We start from the raw sequence: 7,500 nt of genomic DNA on the forward strand, positions 1-7,500 counted from the left end.
ATCGAACGTACTCTCCTTTTCTCCTTCTTCCAATCAGTCACAGACATTGAAAATCACAGAAACATAGAATCATTTGAGTTGGAAGGAATCTTAAAAGTCCAGCTTGTCTAACTCCCCTGCAATGAACAGGGACACCTACAGCTCCATGAGGTGCTCAGAGCCCCCTCTTTTGCATGCAAGGCCCCTGCTATGCTTTTTCCAGACGCACTTGGCAGTTCTCTGCAGCCTCCCAGTGTTTGTGCTACCACAACGTGGTGCAAGGTAAGGGTTGGCCTCTTTTCTCAGGTAACTAGCAATAGGACAAGAGGTAATGGCTATAAGTTGTGCCAGGGCAGGTTCAGGTTGGATATTAAGAAAAATTGCTTCTCAGAAAGGGTGGTGATGCATTGGCACAGGCTGCCCAGGGAGGTGGTGAAATCACCATCCCTGGAGGCGTTCAAGAACGGTGGAGATGTGGCACTGAGGGACATGGTCAGTGGGCATGGTGGGGGTGGGTTGTGGTTGAACTGGGTGATCTTAGTGGTCTTTTCCAACCTTTACGATTCTATGATTCTATAATTATCAGCCAGCAGGGCAGGCAGGACCTGACAGACACAGCTGATATCAATTCAGGTTTTTATATCAGCCGAGGAAATTAAAAATGATACAGGAAAAAGTAGACTGGACTCATACAGTCCTGTTTAGGGATGAGCTGCAGAGCGTGTGTCAGTAATGTGGTGATGTGCAGTTAGGTGCCAAGTGCCCTTCCCACCATCATCATGCAGTCAGCACCTACCCGTGCTTTCACCTCACTTCTCAAAGCACGAGTGCGTTTGTGTGTGTGGATAAAAAGCGCAGTTCATCTTTAACAGGGAGCTCTTCACGTCAATATATTGCTTAACTGGCAAATAACACAGCATTTTGGACAGAGGTGAAATGTGGAGATCATCTCTCTATTACAAGAGCCCGGCAGCAGCGTTCAGCACCAGCTGGAAATTGTACAGGGCCTTATCAGGCCCGGCTGTCAGGAGGGAGTCACAATAATCTAATCTTGATGTGAGAAATGCACGGGTAACCAATTCAAGGTCAGGACGGCCACAGATTGTAGATATTTGTTAAAAGATAAGAGAGCTTCTGAAATAACTTTCAGGGTGTTGATTTGCTGAGGTAGACAAAATTAAAAATTAAAAAAATATATATCTTTTCCAGGGAGGAAAAGTGCAGGTAGCAGTGATAGACAAAGAGAGTTTCACCTCAGACAGAGCTGCCTTTCAGCAGCCTTTCAGCTGGTGATCCATCTGCATCATTTGTAAGGAACAGTAATAGGCTGCCAATATTTTAATAAGAAGCTGCCACGAAATTCCCTCTCAGCTGTGATAAATCTGCAGGCTCCAGGGAAGGGTTGTTTGTGGAAGGAGCAGGCAAGAAATTAGAAAACTATCCGTTGTTTTTTTTGTTTTTTTTTTTTTGCCCTCCTCAGTGTAACACTTCAGCTGAGCAGACCCAGGGAAGGAGATGCTGATACGGAGAGGTGCAGCTCTCTACCCACGCTCTGTGCTTGCAAGGCACAGAGCTTCCTCCAGAAGCTATTAGACTCATTAGCGCACACTGTGCCTGTGCTGATGAGTTCTCTCTCACAGCAGCGCTCACCCCCACGCAAGGTGTTTGGATAGGAGCAAGATGACGCCCATCTAGTTGTGAGGGCAGGAGTAGCTCACGTGTTGACACCCAGCTGTTCTGCCAGCACCCAGAAGACCAAGCTGGAGAGCTATAGGGACATAGGTTGACAGGCCAGGACACTAATCGTGTGCTGGCACATCCTGTATTATCACCATTCCTCTGGTTTTGTTCATGTCTGGGCATCTCGCCACCCAGCATACACAAAAATAACCAAAAAACTGGCTCTGCCCTGAGTTCACAGCACAGCTGTGCACCAAACACTGCGGAAGGGGCTCACCCAACAGCAGTAGCTTTGAATGGAAGTGTGATTTGTTGAGTTTCTTGCGCTATGCCCATGCAGAAAGCACGATGCTTGGCTTTCCAGTTGCTGGTGAATACCCAGAGTCTGAAAAATGGAGGAGACTTTCTTGGGTAGAGTTCAAAGTCACAGTAATGAGCACGCAGGAAGACACGGGAAGGGTGGGGGAAGTCAACAGACTGATCCCAACCAGCAACCTGCAGCCGGATATAAAAGCAGTCCTTGACAGCTGGCTAAATGAAGAGACAAGAGGGGCCTCAAATAGACCATTAGACAGTACTGTGCTACTGCTGCTGACGGCTCCCTCGTTGTCCCCAATTCCAGTCTATAACCACTGCCTGCTATTATTATTGAACTTCTGTTATCAAGTGTATGCTAATATTTTACTTCTGAGTGACAATCGGCTGTTATAATGACGATGCATAACCATACAAAATGCACTGCTGATCAAATACACCAGCTGACACACAGCATGTAGCTAATGGCTTCTTTTTTTTTCTTTTTTTTCATTTTTTTTTAAAGGAATACTTGCTGGCAATTTCATGTTTTTTCTTAAACGTTCAGTAAAAATGCAGGTACACTGGGTCAATTCGTTGTTCATTGAGGTTTTTTTTGTTAACATCGAAGATCCTTTTTTTAGCCAAATTTTGCCAGCCTTTCTCTTGTTAATCCAAAACAAGGAGTAAAGTCATTCCGCTCTTTGATTCTTTTTACATCGGTCAAACAAATTTCTATAGAGGATGTTTTTCTTTCCAGCCACAGTAATGAAACACAGTGGTTGACTTCACTCCAGAGACTGTAACAGGTATCTATCCTTGTTTAATTTTATAGTAAATAAGGTCTTCTATACAGCTGTAGTTTAAGCTATATTTATTTCAATCTCTAATTCTTATGGCTTTGTAAATACTAATAGAAAACCATGCTGAACTGCTACAAGGTAATCAGATCTACAGTGGAAAAGCAAGAAGAGCCACTGAATATGTATTCCTAAGTAAAATGAAATAAACAGCTACCTAGAGAGAACAGAAAATGCATTAATTTCACTACTTCTCCCCCATCCCCTTGGCACTCCAGGGAACACTGAGTTGGTGAAGATGAGCCTTCTTCAGGAAATAATAGAAAAAGACAATTACCTGTATTGGCATGCTATTGCTGCCAAATGCAAGAGGGAAAACTGGCAGAATATAAGAGCAGCAGCATGTTTCCTTCATTGCCCTGCTTCTTTGTGAAAACATATTAAAAGGGCTGATAGGAAAGGCCAGCAGCATCTGATCCATGGGCTATGGCTGGCATTGGGAAGGCATCATTTTTTCTGTTTCATATTCCACTGCTGCAGTTCTCTATGTACCTCCAGAAAGGTAATGATTCTTTATTGAGTTTCCAGAGAGTCTCTTTCCATTCTGTGGTCAGTTCTGTTGTATGAATTCAGTTTTTCCATTATTTCTCGACTTCCACTTTATTTGTAATTGCTGCTTTCCCCCTCCAAAGCTCCTGCCAGTCAACCACCACACTGGTGATTTGGATTGCAGTAGTGCTGAGCAAGCTTTAACGACAGACCAGGGACCCCGCTGTGCTAGGTAGCCTGCAGACAGCGGAAGAAAGAGTCCTTTGCTGCTGAGGGCTTGCAGTCCCAGCCCCTTCAGTCTGTAATTCTTTGTCTTCTAAGCCTTAAAATCTTATTCAGCAGCATCCAGCCAAGCTATTGCTCCACACGCACACACCTTGGGAGACTTGCATTGAAGGGGATGCTTCCAAACCAATAACAGCGTGGCCTCAAAGATTTCGTTCAGCAGCTTTTTTTCATTCCTTCATCACTGATTATACACCCGTGCTCCCAGTGCTCATTGCCGTGGGCTGTCTTGACAGGTTGCCTTCTCCAGTACAACAACCTCCTCTCCAAAGCCTCTCAGTGCTCCCTTCCCTTAGCCAGGCCCTGCTGTGTTAACAGCCTCCTTGTCCTCCTCCAGGAGAACCTCTCCATGCAGCACCTCACGCAGGGAGCCTGCAGCCCAGCTCGCTTCCTGCCAGCCAAATTCACAGCCAGCAAACATTAATCTTGTGCTCCCCTGGATGCTCAGCTCAGCCCCAGTGCTTTGAGCATGAATAGAACAATTTGGAGCTTTATCCAGCTCCACCTAAGAGCTGGATGCATAGGACTTTTGTGTACACTGAGCTTACTCACTGCAGACCTACAAAGAAACCAGAACCACATCAACACACTTTGGAATGGGAAGAACTCCCCTGCACACCGCACAGCAATCAGCCAAAGGGGATGCCAGCTCTGAAGGCTCCATGCGTTTCATCATACACACAGGGCTAACAATTTGAGCACACATTTAAGAAAGGATGGAAAGCCTCTTTCCAAAGACCAAAGTGAAAATGCCATGGGATATCATTATACCAACAGGAAGCTTACCATTCCTGAGGTAGAAGAGGAGAGAGAGACCAAAGGTGATGGGGCCTAATGGCTTCTGAGGCTGCAAGGCAGTCTTCAGGAGCTGGGTATTATTCTTCTGTCACTAACATTAAACCACAGTGACCACAAATACCCACAGAGGATCCAAATTAAATAGAGCCAGGAGCGGCACCATGAATACAGAGAAATAATCAATAAGCTTTGCTATCAAAGATGGGATAAGATTAGGTGTTGGTTTTTGTTTTTTTTTTTTTAATGAGAATTGTCCACCTCCTTTCAATTTTGAGGTAACTTCTGTTTCCTCCAGTTTTCATGCATTTTCTGATAAGATCATTGAATAGCTTGGGTTGGAAGGGACCTCAAGGATCATCAAGTTCCAAATCCCTTGCCACAGGAAGGACTGAAAGCCACTAGGTCGAGTACTAGATCAGACTGCCCAGAGCCCCATCCAACCTGGCCTAAAACGCCTCCAGGACAGGGCATCCAAAACCTTTCTGGGCAGCCTGTTCCAGCACTTCATCACTCTCTCAGTAAAAAACTTCCCCGACATCTAATCTAAATCTTCCTTCCTTTAGTTTAAAACCATTCCCCATTGTCCTATCACTAACGATGAGGCAGGCGCTGGAAGTTCTTCCTTCCAAATCAATATCTCCTTCCATGTAAACTGGGGCTGGTCCATTGCCCTCCCTTTGGTCCTCTTCAAATGAAGGCAAGCAGATGGCAAAATCAAACACAACAGTATTTTAGACAGAAACTTTCCAGTGTTCACAGTTTCACTGCTCCCTATCCTCAGAACCTTGTGTACTGAAGGAGGCTAATAATCTGTGAAAGGCTATAATTAAAATTAACAGCCAGCTTACCAATATTACACTTTGGGGAAAGGTTGGATCACCCAACATTATTAAGAGGAGGAAAGAAAGCATAGAAAAATGCTTTCCAAAGGAAGATATGACTAACAGTCTTATACTGAATGTGTGTTATGAGAATCTATTTAAAATACTTCTTATTGTAAAACTAATACATGTTACAAGTAAATTTTGGTCATGCTTGTATTGAAGTCTTTATATTCAGAAGAGATAGAGCAGCAAAAAATCAGAAAAAAATTTCTGATATTTTGAAAATAATAATATTGATATAATTTTATAACTAATAAAAGAAGAAAAGTCTTTCCAAACACTTCAGTATACCCCAGCGCAAAGCTCCAGTAGGTAACTACCAGATACTGAATGACCTGACTTTCCTGATACAACTTCAGGGTGACCAAAAACAAAGTCTATTCGTCTGAGAACATTAAACCCATCAGGGCACCCAACAGCTTACTAAGACAGTGAAATATACTGATACATACTGAAATATATTGATATTTCAAAAGACATGGAATTAATACACTCCCGGAAGTCTGCAAGCATCTAGCAGAATAGGGAAAATCACCTGGTCCAGCTCAGTTAGCTCCAATCCAAAATATTCCAGATCTAAGTGTAACTAGCAAAAGAAGGTCAAAGTGAAAGTTAAAAAGTGCAGTTGCATTCTGAACTCATATTTTTCTGCTACCGGGAGTTCAAATATTTTACAGATTTAATTGAGAGTCTATTTGAAAACTTGAAATCTCAGTTTCCTGTAGAAATAAAGAGATTACTAATTTTTTTTGTGAATGAGGTTTTTTCCTTCTCTTCAAATGAGCTGCACAAATTGTTAGTCCTGGCTCCGAGAAATCCTCCGAACAGCCAAAAAATTGAGGGAGAACCAAATAGTCCCTTGGAATCAAGAGAGCTCCCACTGTGAAACTGAAACAGAAGGCTCTTTGTCACAGCTCAACCTCCAGGTCTCCAGCCAGTGGCGCCAAGGCAGCTCTGCATACAGGTACTATTGCTATTAACCTTAGTACTGTAAAGAAACCTCCCACAAGGCTACATGTGAAGTCCCTGCCCAAGAAAACTTCATCTATGTTTCAGTGAGGTACACTGAAACATGAAGCAGGCAATAGGTTTATCAGGACAACAGAAGTTTCTCTAGACACAAGATTTTCCGTAAAAATTAGGAAATTATCCAAAAAGTAATGAAAACTATACTACCTCTCTTCTTAAAATCTTAGAAAACTAGATTACCATACTTGGATATTCCTTCAAAACCCAGCCTTCTCTATCTAAAAGCAATTATTTCAGCACAACGGTTCAAACATACAAACTCTACCACCAAGGAGCAAAATGTGAGCAGCCCTGCCCAAAAGTCTAGGCTTGTGGTCAGTACATGTAATGACGAACATCCTTAGCCCAGCACAGCCACAGCCTTCTATTACTGGCCAAGTGAGGCACAACTGCAGATGCTTCTTCCCTAAAGAAAGTTAATGTTCCCAGCAGCTGTTTACAGAAGAAATCATTCCCTAAACAGCCACAGCCCACATAAAAGAGCTTCAGTGGAAGGGAACGAAGGTCCAAACCCAACTCTCTGGTTCATTACAGCTCTAAACTACTGAGCCTTAACTTTCTTTTAGAGGATGCTGACAATCCCCTAGAGATGTTTGGTGGAGAGAGGGAACAAGTGAGAAGCATCTCCTCTGCAGAGTCCTGCCCTTCAAATTCTGTAGTCCGCACCTTGCCCCAAACATTAATTTTGGTGACCTGTCTCCAAGCTTTCCGTACCTCTGCTATCTTTAGGGAGATACATGCATTCACCTCATGGTTGCCTAAGCATCAGCTTGCCCTTCTCCTTGTGTATAGGAAGAGGACAGCAGTGAGCTTCCAACTTTTCCTGGCCTTCAGGATGGCTGTTGGCCAGTGCTGCCTTTAGCAGCAGAGACTGGAAGCCAGCTCTAATCTAGGAGGCAGCTAGCCAAAAACATGCAGCAGAACCTCCAAACTGCTTTCTCCTTACCTCTGAACTTGACCCTGTTTTAGGGCAACCACTACATCTTCAAGCAAGTCTGGTCACTCATAATTGAAAGAGAGGCCCTGCAGGAGTCAAAGGAAAAGCATGCAAGTGCTTTTCAGCAGTGCTCTTAATTAATGATGTAACAGGCTCCCTTCTTTCACAGACAGTAATAGCAAATTCCCTCCCACCTCTCTAACTAAAAATTAAGGTTATAAATGAGATGGCACATTTTAAAAGAAATCTATTTTGATTTTAGAAT

Source organism: Numida meleagris, chromosome 6 (assembly GCF_002078875.1).
Source record: "Numida meleagris isolate 19003 breed g44 Domestic line chromosome 6, NumMel1.0, whole genome shotgun sequence".
Taxonomy (NCBI): Eukaryota; Metazoa; Chordata; class Aves; order Galliformes; family Numididae; genus Numida; species Numida meleagris.